We start from the raw sequence: 12737 nt of genomic DNA on the forward strand, positions 1-12737 counted from the left end.
GGCCTTGAACTTTTTTTACTGTGACCATGGCCTGTTCTTCATCACGTTATAGTATTGCTGTACTGTTGTAACTATATGTTATAATTATGTGGTTTTTGTTAGTTTTTCCAGTCTTGGTTTGTGTGATATCACACCGGAGCAATATTGTATCATTTCTTAATGCATGCATTACTAAATGACAATAAAAGAGGACTGTGTGTCCTCATAATCCCCAGTTAGTTAAAGAATCAAACAAAATGGAATGAAAGAAGTAGCTGTTCTTGAAGCTGGGTGTGTGGGACTTCAGACTTCTGCACCTACTGCCAGACAGCAGCAGCGAAAAGATAGCCTGGTCTGAATGGTGGGGATCTTTGATGGTTGTTGGTTTACTCCGGCAATGCGTCCTGTAAACACTTCCAGTTGTGAGGAGCACTGTGCCTCTGATGTATTAGGCAGAGTCCTCTCTGCTGCTTCTCATGTTCCTGTGCATTGAATTACCTTCACAGATCATGATGCATCCTGTCAGGATATTTCCAAACTACAACGCTAAATGGTTCTTAGGAGATTTGGTTTGTCACTGAACCGTCTGAAAAAGATGCTGTAACTTATGAGCACCTGGGTTTAATGGCTCAACAGCAATACTGACGCCTAAGCAGCATCTCTCTGATAGGACTGTACTGAGGGAGTGCTGCACTCTGATACTCTTTCTCTCTCTACTGACCCTTTGACAATGCAACACTCCCTTCAGCACTGCCCCCCCCCCAAACAGGGCAATGCTCCCTCAGCACCACCCCCCCCCACCCCGACATTCCCTCAAGTACTTTCACTCTCACAGTTCGACGCTCCCTCAGTACTGTCACTCTGACAGTGGAGTGCTCTCAGCACTGTGCCTCAGACGCTGCAGTTCTCCCTCTGCAGAATCTTTTCCAAGAGCCACTCCCAAACATCTTGACATCTGCAGTCCTTGTCAGAGATGCTGGTCAGGGATACCTGTATGGGCTGCTGTGTAGGCTTTTTCCTCTATTCTGACACAGTGCAGTGATAGCTTTCTTTCCTGGGTGTAAGGGTACATTGGGGACCTGGGGTGGGGCTGCTGTCTAGAATGGTGCACTGTAACACATTCATTAGTTTGGTATCCAGAACTCCTCACCACTTGTAACTTCTGTGGGCTGAAAGAGATTGTGTACATGTGTACCTGGAGTATGCGAGGCTGCAGCCCCTTTTCATATATCTGCAGGGGCTTCTTCTCACCTTCTCATTGCATTATAGTCCTACCTTCTTTGCATGCTGTCATCCAGTAAGGCAGGATGAAAATGCCCTCATAAACGTGCTCCTGGTGTTGGATGGACTGCATGGCGATGTTCAGGGTGTATATCTGTGCCTGGTTACTGCAGAGAGGAAATGCAGTGCCCATTCAGTACCATGGGGGTGACTCGGGACCATTCAGCCCCACAGCAAAATGCCATCCTAACAGATGTGATCATTTTAATTTTGTTCATGTTAGTGATTATAGTAGTCACTGTTATTGTCTGTGTTTGTGTAGTATTGTCACATGCACTTTGTAATAAATGTATTTTTATTTATTTTTTTTTAAATCAGCGCTGCCCCTCTGACACGCTACCTGTGCTGTTTCACTCAAGCACTGCAGTATTCCCTCCGTGGTGCAGCCCTCAGCTTGATTCTCCTTAGGCTTACCCGCCAGTTCTTCGTCCCCCAATACTACCTCTCCAGTGTCACTTTCCAGTGATCCGATATCCACTCTCACCTCTTTTACTCTTTATATATCTGATAAAGTTTTTGGTATCCTTTATATTATTGGTTAGCTTACCTTTATATTTCGTCTCTTCTCTCCTTATTGCTTTTTTTTAAAAAAACGCTGTCCACTTTTTTTTGCTTTGTTATATTCAAACTTCTAAGTGCATTTATTATCAAAGTACATATACCATATACAACCTTATGATTCATCTTCTTGGAGGCTGTCACAAAACAAAGAAACGCAATAGAATCCTCAAAAAAAAAAGCACATAACAAAGACAGTCAATCGGCCAATATTTGAAAAAGAACAAATTGTGCAAACAGTAAAATGCAAACAAACAACAGTCAGGCCTTTGACAAGGTCCCACATGGGAGTTTAGTTAGGAAGATTCAGTCGCTAGGTATACATGGAGAGGTGGTAAATTGGATTAGGCATTGGCTCAATGGAAGAAGCCAGAGAGTGGTACTGGAGGATTGCTTCTCCGAGTGGAGGCCTGTGACTAGTGGTGTGCCACAGGGATCAGTGCTGGGTCCATTGTTATTTGTCATCTATTTCAATGATCTGGATGATAATGTGGTAAATTGGATCAGCAAATTTGCTGATGATACAAAGATTGGAGGTGTAGTGGACAGTGAGGAAGGTTTTCAAAGCTTGCAGCTGGAAAAATGGGCTGAAAAATGGCAGATGGAGTTTAATACAGACAAGTGTGAGGTATTGCACTTTGGAAGGACAAACCAAGGTAGAACATACAGGGTAAATGGTAGGGCACTGAGGAGTGCAGTAGAACAGAAGGATCTGGGAATACAGATACAAAATTCCCTAAAAGTGGTGTCACAGGTAGATAGGGTTGTAAAGAGAGCTTTTGGTACATTGGCCTTTATAAATCAAAGTATTGAGTACAAGAGCTGGACTGTTATGATGAGGTTGTATAAGGCATTGGTGAGGCCAAATTTGGAATATTGTGTGCAATTTTGGTCACCAAATTACAGGAAGGATATAAATAAGGTTGAAAGAGTGCAGAGAAGGTTTACAAGGATGTTGCTGGGACTTGAGAAACTCAGTTACAGAGAAAGGTTGAATAGGTTAGGACTTTATGCCCTGGAGCATAGAAGAATGAGGGGAGATTTGATAGAGGTATATAAAATTATGATGGCTATAGATAGAGTGCATGCAAGCAAGCTTTTTCCACCGAGGCTAGGGGAGAAAAAAAAAAGGACATGGGTTAAGGGGCTTCACACAGAGTGGTGGGAGTGTGGAATGAGCTGTCAGATGAAGTGGTAAATGCGGGCTCACTTTTAACATTTAAGAAAAACTTGGATGAGATGTATATGGAGGGATATGGTCCAGTTGCAGGTCAGTGGGACTAGGCAGAAAAATGGTTCGGTGCAGCCAAGAAGGGCCAAAAGGCCTGTTTCGGTGCTGTAATGTTCTATGGTTCTAACACAGAACATGAACCACAGAGACCCCAAAAGTGAGGCCAGAGTCAGGAGCCAGGTCGGCACAGAGCTGAGTGCATCCGGTCCAGGAGGCCGATGGCTGCAGGGCAACAGTGGATCTCGAGCCCGACGGCATGGGCCCCAAAACTCTTGTACCGCCTGCCCAATGGTAGCAGTAAGAGAGGGAGACAGGTCAAACCCAGGTAGTGGAGATGGGCTCTGGTGGGGGATCTTGGCTGACACAAAAGTGAGCTGAACACAGGTTTGTCCTCTGACCTTGACATGTTAACCTTTTTAATCTGACTCAGTGCTTAAAGCAGCTAACTTTGGTTGTTTCCTGTTCTCAGGCCCTGACAGCAATGGCCACCACAACTATGGCCGTAGCTGAGTTCTTAAGAGTCCAGTTCCCCGAATCCTTTGGGATACTGCGAAAAAAAATCATTTGGACAGTTCAAATGTACAACTCCCAAAGGGAAATTATAGGCTGTGGATGACCATGATTGTAGTCCAGAAGAATAATATTTAGCAAAATAGTTAATATGCCCTCTCTTTTGCTTCTATGCTGTCTTTGACTTGGTCTGCCACACTTGCCTCTTCCTCACTTTAGAATGCTGCTGTTTCTTTGAGAGGTCTCTATCCTGTGCCCTCCCAATTCCAAATTTCTCCAGAAACTCCAGCCACTGCTATTCTGCCATCACACCTACTAGTGACCCCTTCCAAACAACTTTGGCCAGCTCCTCTCTAATGCCTCCAATTCCCTTCACTCTACTGTAATACCAATACATCTGACTTTAGCTTCTCCCTCTCAAACTCCAGGGTGAATTTTATCATATCATGATCACAGCCTTTACCTTAAACTCTCATCAAATTAGGTTCATTACACAATCCCCTTGTGGACTTTACTACAAGCTGCTTTAAAAATCCATCTCATAGGCATTCTACAATTTCCCTCCCTTGCAATCCAGCATAAGCCCGATTTTCTCATCTACCTGCATATTGGAGAAGAAGATGGCGGCGCACCTGCGCGTGCGCAGCCCTCTGGTGAAAAATGATATTGTATCTGTTAAAAAGGGGCCGTGGACAATTCTGATTTGATGGAGAATGGACGTGAAAGCACAGAGGAACAAAAACACCCGTTCACTGCTGTCGTTACTGTGTGGTTGGGAATCTTTGAGGGTAGTCCTCAAAATCCCCAGCATTGCCTGCTTTTGGCGACCGAGAAGGAGGTCGAATCGTTCAGACAGAGATGGCGCTCTGTACTCTGTGTTGGAGAGCTGATCAGAGCTTGCAGTTTTCGGATGACTCAGAGTCGGATTGTGGTTGGCATGGCAGGGAGAGTTTTTCTTCCTTCTCCCGTCTGCGTGAGATGTGGGACATTTGAGAAACTTCGAACTGTACTGTACTTAGGGACTTCAAGTTATGGTATTGTTACACTGTTTGTAACTGTTATAATTATGTGGTTTTGTCAGTTTTTTCAGTCTTAGTTTGTCCTGTGTTTTGTGATATCACACCAGAGGAAATAATGCATCATTTCTTAATGCATGCATTACTAAATGACAATAAAAGAGGACTACGTGTCTTCATAATCATATTCAAATTCCCCCATGACTATCATACCATTGCTGATTTGACATGCCTTTTCTATCTCCTGTTGTCATTTGTACCCCACATCCTGGCTACTGTTCAGAGGCCTGAATGCAATTCCCATCAGGGTCTTTTTACCCTTGCAGTTTCTTAACCCTACCCATTGTAAGAATTGGATTTTTTTTTTTTTTTTAAATATAAATCAACAGAGCCACGCCACTTCCTCTGCCTACCCACCTGTCCTTTCAATACAAGATGCATCCTTGGATGTTAAGCTCCCAACCGGGATCTTCTTTCAGCTACGACTCAGTGATGCCCACAATGTCACAATCGCGCTACAAGATCTAGCCTTTTCTGTATACTGTGTGCATTCAAATGTAGCACCTTCAGTCCTGTATCCATCACCCCTTTTGACTTTGCCCCCATGTTACTGGAAGTTAAATTCTTATCCCTTTCAAAACTTTGTCTTTTTCTTTATTCTGGAGACTTTTGTAACCTCTCCTGCACTCCTTCCCTTTTACTTTATCCTTACTTTTACCAACTGTTGAACCTGCTATTTACCATAAAGACATTTCAAGTCATCCCACTAAGTGCAGTTTTACTGTGATGAGAATACACATAGATTAAGATGTTAGCTGTCCTGTGCTGGCACCAGTGGGATCAGCAGTTGGTCTGCCACCTGTCTTCGGGAGAAAGAGAGATGAGGAAAACAATGGAGCAGCATTTGGAGATGTTAATGAAGGGACGGGAGAGTTTAACGGAAGGAGAGCTGTCAAGATCGGCTCCCCCTTTTGAACCCTGAACTGTTTGAAGTGATGGACAGGCGATACCCCAGCAGGGGGATAAAAAGGGACAGTTTCACTAAGGCAGGACACACACGACACCCCAAGGTAATGAGACCCTGGAAGCGGTGCGCCTCCCACAAGTCGGTGGGAAGTTTTGGAAGGCTGGTCGCGGGACCAAGCCATAGACGCACAGGGTGGAAAGGCACGATCAGCGGGAACCTGGTGTGTCCGCCCCTGCCTGGATGCCAGGTTCACCGCAGAGAAACGATCGTATCTGGAAACGGAGGGGTCACGGTCAGTGACCTCAGCAAACATCACAAAGGGCTTGCCCGAAAGCTGACTGCGAAACAATCAAAGGTCTGTGTGGAAACCGTTTGAATAGTCATTTGTTTTGCTCTCTCTCTCCTTCCCCCCACGGTCCATCTCCCACGGCAGTGATTACTGCGAACTGAACTGAACTTTGCGTCACTTTGAAACTGGTCATTTACCCCTAGACGACAATACAGCTTAATTGATCCTGTTATCCTAATTCTGTGTACATGTGTGTTTATCATTGCTGAACTGTTGCATTTATTATCCTTTTGATTAGAGTACTGTGTTGCTTGTTTCTTTAATAAAACTTTTAGTTCTAGTAATCCAGACTCCAACTGAGTGATCCATTTCTGCTGGTTTGGCAACCCAGTTACAGGGTACGTAACATTACCCGGTCATCAGCCTGTCCTTCCTCACAGTCTCACTGCATCCACTTGTCTACCAACTGCCCCATCCTCTACCCTATCACTCAGGTTCCCATTCCCCTGCCAAATTTATCCCCCCCCCCCCACACACACACACACACACACAATAGGTCTATCAAACCTGCTTGGTTCAGCTTGAATTCAGGTGTATGTTATATATTGAAAACTAATTCACACTGGAGATAAGGGAATTCTCTGCTAAGGACAGCCTATAAGGCAGGGATAGCTTTGATTTACAGTATGTTGCCATTAGTATAAAGCTTACAGGCTAAGAAACTATGTTTGTACAAAACCAGCTATAGTACAATTTACTGAAAGTCCAATGAACATTTACAGACAGGTGATTATACAAACATGTAAGCACACGAAAGAAAGTTAAACTACAAGAAAAATGACAGTTCAGATCTATATCCAACAACCCTATGAGATCAGCAATAGTTCAAAGTAAATTTTCTATCAAAGTGCACAAATGTCACTATATACTACCCTGAGATTCATTTTCTGAAGACAACAAACTCTGCAAATAAATAAATTGAATGAATAAACAAACAGATAGATAAATAAATAAGTAATATTGAGAACACGAGTTGCGGAGTCCTTGAAATTGTGTCCACAGGTTGTGGAATCACCTCAGTGTTGAGATGAGTGAAATTATCCTTGCTGGTTCAGGATCCTGATGGATGGAGTGAATCAGGTGATTGGGGATCAAAGGCTCCTGTACCTTCTTCCTGATGTGAGAAGAGAGCATGACCTGGATGGTGAAGGTCCTTAATGGTGGATGTTGTGTTCTTGTGACTGTGCTCCTTGTAGATGTGTTTGGTGGGGAGGGCTTTTGCTCTGATGGACTGGGCTTGTATCCAATACTTTTTTGTAGATTTTTCTGTTCTTGGGCATTTGGTGTTTCTATAAGAGGCCATGATACAACTAGTCAGGATACTCTATTGTGCATCTATAGAAGTTTGTTAAAGTTTTAGGTGACATACTAGATATGTGCAAACTTGTAAGTCAGAAGTGCTGCCATGCTTTCTTTGTAATGGCACTTTTGTGCTGCTCCCAGGACAGATCCTCTGAAATGATGACACCATATAATTTAAAGTTGCTGACTTTCTCCACCTCTGATCTGCAAATCAGTCCAGATAATCCAGGCCTGAGTGAAGAGTCAATGAAACGGCATCTGCTTTTGACCTGTTGTAATGGGTGGCAAAGTGGAGTGAATCCGAGTTACTCCTCAGACAGGAGCTGTCAAGTTTCAAGCCCAATCTCCCAAAGCACTTCATCACAGTGGGAAGTCATTGAGGCAGATCACATCCTGCTTGTACACACCAGCATGATCAGACTGTGCAGCAAAAGATTAAATTGCCCATCAACACTCCATCCCGTTGATTAGCACCAGGTATTCAGAACTCAGCCAGCTGCACTCTCAGGAGGTCTCCTCTCCTGAGGGATAGTCTCATGTCAGCCTCAGAGACTGAAATCACAGGTCATTAGGAGTTGTGGTAGTTCAAAAAGGTGTCTGTACTGTTGGTCAAAGCGCAAAAGGCATTGAACTCATCTGGGAGTGGAAGCTTCTGTCATATACTCTATATATCATCTGGTTTTGCTTTGATAGATTTCAGGTCCTGCCAAGCTGCAGAGCATCTTTCTGTGATTCAAGTTTAGTCAGGAAATGCCACTTTGCATGTGAGATGGCTTTCCAGAAGTCATACCTGAACCTCCTGGACATTCCTTGGCCATCAGACCTAATCATCACCACTCAGCAGATTGCAGATCTGTTGGTTCTTCTGGGCCTTCTAATGGGGGAAGACTCTGGATGATTTTGAGGGGACACATTTATCCACAAGTGTCTTTATAAAGTCCACGTCAACAGTCGCACATTCATTTATGTCCTCTGACGAGTGCTTGAACACGGCCCAGTCCACTGACTTGAAGCAATTCCATAGCTGATCCTCTGCCTCCCTCAACCAGTTCTTTGTTGTCCTTACCTCTTTAGCCTCTGCCTGTATGCAGGTAGGAGGACAGCCAGATGATCAGATTTCCCAAAATATTGTCTGGGGATGGAATGAAAGCCACTCCTCATGGTATTGTAGCAGTGGTCAAGTGTTGGAACCCCTGGTGCTGCAGGTGATGTGCTGATAGTAATTGGGCAAAGATTTCTTTAATAGGGATGTGAGAGTAACCTTCATCTCAAAGGTGAAAGGATTATAGATAGCAGCAAATTAGGACCAATAGTAACTAACAGTCAAGAAGCAAGCATTCAGAGCTAGCTGTGCCTCTAGCCAAGTTGTTCCAGGACAGTTACAACACTGCCATCTCCCAAGAGTATGGAAAACTGCCCAACTATGCCCAGATAAGAACACAAGATCATAAGACGTAGGAGCAGAATTCAGACACTCAGCCCATTGAGAGTGTTCCACCATTCCATCATGGTTGATTCACTATCCCTTTTAATCCCATTCTCCTGCCTTCTTCCTGGAACCTTTGAAGCCCTGACTAATCAAGAACCTATGAACTTCCACTTTAAATATACTCGATAACATGGCCTCCACAGCTGTCTGTCGCTATGAATTCCACAGAGTCACCACCCTCTGACTAAAGAAATTCCTTCTCATCTGTTCTAAATGGATGTCCATCTATTCTGAGGCTGTACCCATTGCTCCAAGTCTCACCCACCAAAGGAAACATCCTCTTCACATCCACTCTATCTAGACTTTTCAATATTTGATAGGTTTTAATGAGATCCCCTGAAAAGTCCCAAGTTCTTTAAGACTCGTACAGCCCCATCAACAAACAACATCTTGCGATGACTGTAACGCACAAGTTCTAAAGGACCCGAGCTCTTTTTTAAACCTCGTGCAGGCTCACCAATGAGCAACCTCTTGCGATGATTGCAGCCCATTGAAAAAAGCAGGACATATCCAATTATAGTAGGAGTCTGATAATCTATTTTCCGACTATTTGGAAATCCCTGTGATTTGGCATCTAGCTCACCAGGTGATGCTTGCCACACTTTGTTTCCATTCACCAGTGCCCTGTTCCCACATATCCAATGCAGTTAATGAGGCCCTGTTGCTCTTCTCCCCATCCACTCACCATGCTGTGGTTCCTGAGCTCCTGTTCACTCACTGAGGCACTGTTTCCAGTGCTCCTCTCCACCCAAAGGAACCTTGTTCCATGCACCCTTACCACCGACTGCAGCCCTAGTTCCCATACTCTGGCTACTCACCAGGATATCAGCTTTCAAGCTCCCCATCCACTCACGTGAAACCAAATCCCCAACTCCCTTTCCACTCATTGAGGTCCCTGTTCCCATGTTCTCAGTCCACTCATCAGGAGCACTCCCCAAGGCCCTGAGGCCCTGTTTCCTGCACTCTGTTCATCCACGGGGGACCCTCTCCTACACTCGCTTTAACTTCAGCTGGTTCTGTTGGTCATGCCTCCATTAAACTTACCAGGACCACCTTTTTTGCACTCTTTAAACTCATCAGGTTCATAGGTAATTTTGTTCCTACTGTGTAGTCTCAAAAAAAGTGAATTTAAAGTGTGTTGGAGTATTAATAGAGTAACATCTAGTTGTTTAATAAATGTATTTGTCTGCCACCACAAAGGCTAGCAAATTTTACTGTCCAACAATCTATTCTCAGATATCAGCCAAGAGCTGAAAACTGTTGTTGACAGTGCTATAATCTGTCTGTCAACACCCAGTCTGAGTTTCCCCATGGATAATTCTGCTCCAGATGTAATCACCACCTTGATCCAAAATTAACCAAAAGTCAGAGTCCAGATGTGAGGCAAAAGGGATGGCTTTTGGCCTCAAGGGGAAAGCACTACAATGTTTGGAGCCATACCTCACTCACACAAAGGAAAATGGTTGCAGTTATTAGAGCCCCAGTATCCTAGAGCAAGGCATCCCTGCAAGAGTTCATTGAGTAGTGGCTTAGATCCAATGACCTTCAACTGCTTCATCAATCACCTTCCTCCCATTATAAGGTAAAATGTGAAGATGTTCCCTGATATTTGCACAGTTTTCAATTCCATTCACATCTCTTCAGAAATTGAAGCAGTTCATACCTTCATACAACACCAGTCAGGACTACAGGTAGTTACCCATAGAACACTATAGCACAGAAAACAGGCCATTCAGCCCTTCTAGTCTGTGCCAAAACTTTATTCCACTAGGCCCATTGACCTGCACCCAATCCATAACCCTCCAGGCCTCTTCCATCCATGTATCTATCCAATTTATTCTTAAAACACAAGCATGAGCCCACATTTACCACTTTGTCAGGAGCTGCAGCTAAATACACCTTTTACAGGTGTAGGCATCAGGGACAATTGTTCTCACCCTGACTTCCCACATACCGCATACAGTGCACTCAACTGCCCTAACTGCTGCCTCCATTACCTACTCCTAAGTCAATTAAATTAGTTAAAGAAACTTACCCAGCCTTACCTCATCAGGAGCAGACTCATCATCAGTCTCTGCTCATCAAAGCTCTACTCCTTCACTGGCCACTCCTCTTCAGTTACCCCTCCTTTTATCTGTCCCTGCCAATGATCTCAAGTACTCACTCCCTCTAATCAACACTCTATTTAACCCTTCATGCTCCTTTTAAAGCACACTCACCTCAGCTCCTCAGCTGCTTCCCAGTAGTCAGCGCTCTCCCAAGCCCCTGGCTCCTCCTGCTACTGCGACGGTCCCGCGATCACATGTGGAATTGTAACTGACACACAAGAGTGTTGCAGTTGCCATCTCCTAAAAGGGAGAATCTGACCACCTCCTTTTGGCGCTGAAAGCTGTTACCATCACCATGTCCCCCATCATCAACGTATTGGACAGGCCAAATTGCTACTGTGGCTGCAACAGCAGGTCTAAGGATGGGTACTCTGAGCTGAGTGATTCTCCTCCTGCATCAAAACCCTTTCTATCAACAGCTAGATGCAGCTAGAAACTTGTTGAAATGCTCTCCATTCACTGATTCAGTGCATCCCCAACAGTACATTCCTAGACAAGACAATTTATTCAGCACATTAAACTTGCCTTCATCACCAGTGCAGTGTGGCTGCAGTGTGTATCATCTACAAAAGACATGACCACTTTCTTGGCGTGTGGCGCATGGCCAAGTGGTTAAGGTGTTGGACTAGCAATCTGAAGGTCATGAGTTCGAGCCCCAGCTGAGGTAGCATGTTGTGTCCTCGAGCAAGGCACTTTGCTCCAGTCCACCAAGCTGAGAATGGGTACTGGCAAAATGCTGGGGGTTAACCTCGGGATAGACTGGCGTCCTATCCGCGGGGGAGTCTAGTATTCTCAGTCGCTTCACGCCATGGAAACCAGCATAAGCACTGGCCTGATGAGCCTATAAGGCTCGAGACAGACTTTAACTAACTAACTTGTGTTGACAAGTTTAGGAGATGTTGTCAAACTAGTGTAAGGGAACACTATAGTGCATTTGTACACTGTACTCCAACAGCACCTCATAACCTCAGAAACCAATTCCAACAAATGGAAACATCCTCCCTACCCCACCCATGTGTACTTCCACCACATTTATCCTGGGCAATTGGGTATTGATGCAATCACAAAGAAGGCTTGCCTGCAACTCTACTTCATTTGGAGTCCGAGGAGATTTGGTTTACATATCTACGCGATGAAGAGCATTCTGACTGGTTACATCATAGCCTGATTTGCAGACTCCAATGCACAAGTCTCGCCAGCTCCATCACAGAGGAACGAACCTCTCCACAATCCAGGGCATCTTCAAAGGGCAGTGCCTCAAGAAGGTGGCATCCATTAGTAAAGACCCTCAACATCTGGAACATGCCCCCTTCACATTACCACCATCAGGGAGGAGGTACAGGAACCTAAAGATCCACACTCAATGCTTTACAAAAAGCTTCTTCCCCTGCACCATCAGATATCTGAATGGTCCATGAACCCTGGCACTACCTCGTTATTGGTCTTCTACACTATCTATTTATGTTGTAGCTTACAGTAATTTTTGCACTGTACTGCTGCTGTAAAAGAACAAATTTCGCGACACATATCAGCAATAATAAACCTGATTTTGATTCATCCTGATCTAGGAATGAGAGACTGCTTCTTGAACCTTGCCAGTCGAAGTCCTAGAACTTCCTGCCCCGCAGGATTCTGGGAGCACTCTACCCAAAGATTTGTAGCTGCTCAGGCAGGTGGCTCGTCACTACCTTCTCAAAGGCCAGTCAACAAAGATGGCTTTTTTGCTAGTGATGCCCAAACATGAATTCTCATCAGCAGATTGGGATGGAGAGTGACCCAGGTGAAAGGGTTAAACACCGCGCATCCAGCACAGATGGATTGAGAGTCATCTACTTGCCACCCGTAATGCACTGGTTAACTACATGACAGTAAAGAGGACTGAGAGTGACTCACTGGTCACCAATGGTGAATGAGTTAAATACTCTAACCAGCAGAGAAGGATGGAGA

This window comes from Mobula hypostoma, chromosome 11 (genome assembly GCF_963921235.1).
Source record: "Mobula hypostoma chromosome 11, sMobHyp1.1, whole genome shotgun sequence".
In the NCBI taxonomy this organism is placed as follows: Eukaryota; Metazoa; Chordata; class Chondrichthyes; order Myliobatiformes; family Myliobatidae; genus Mobula; species Mobula hypostoma.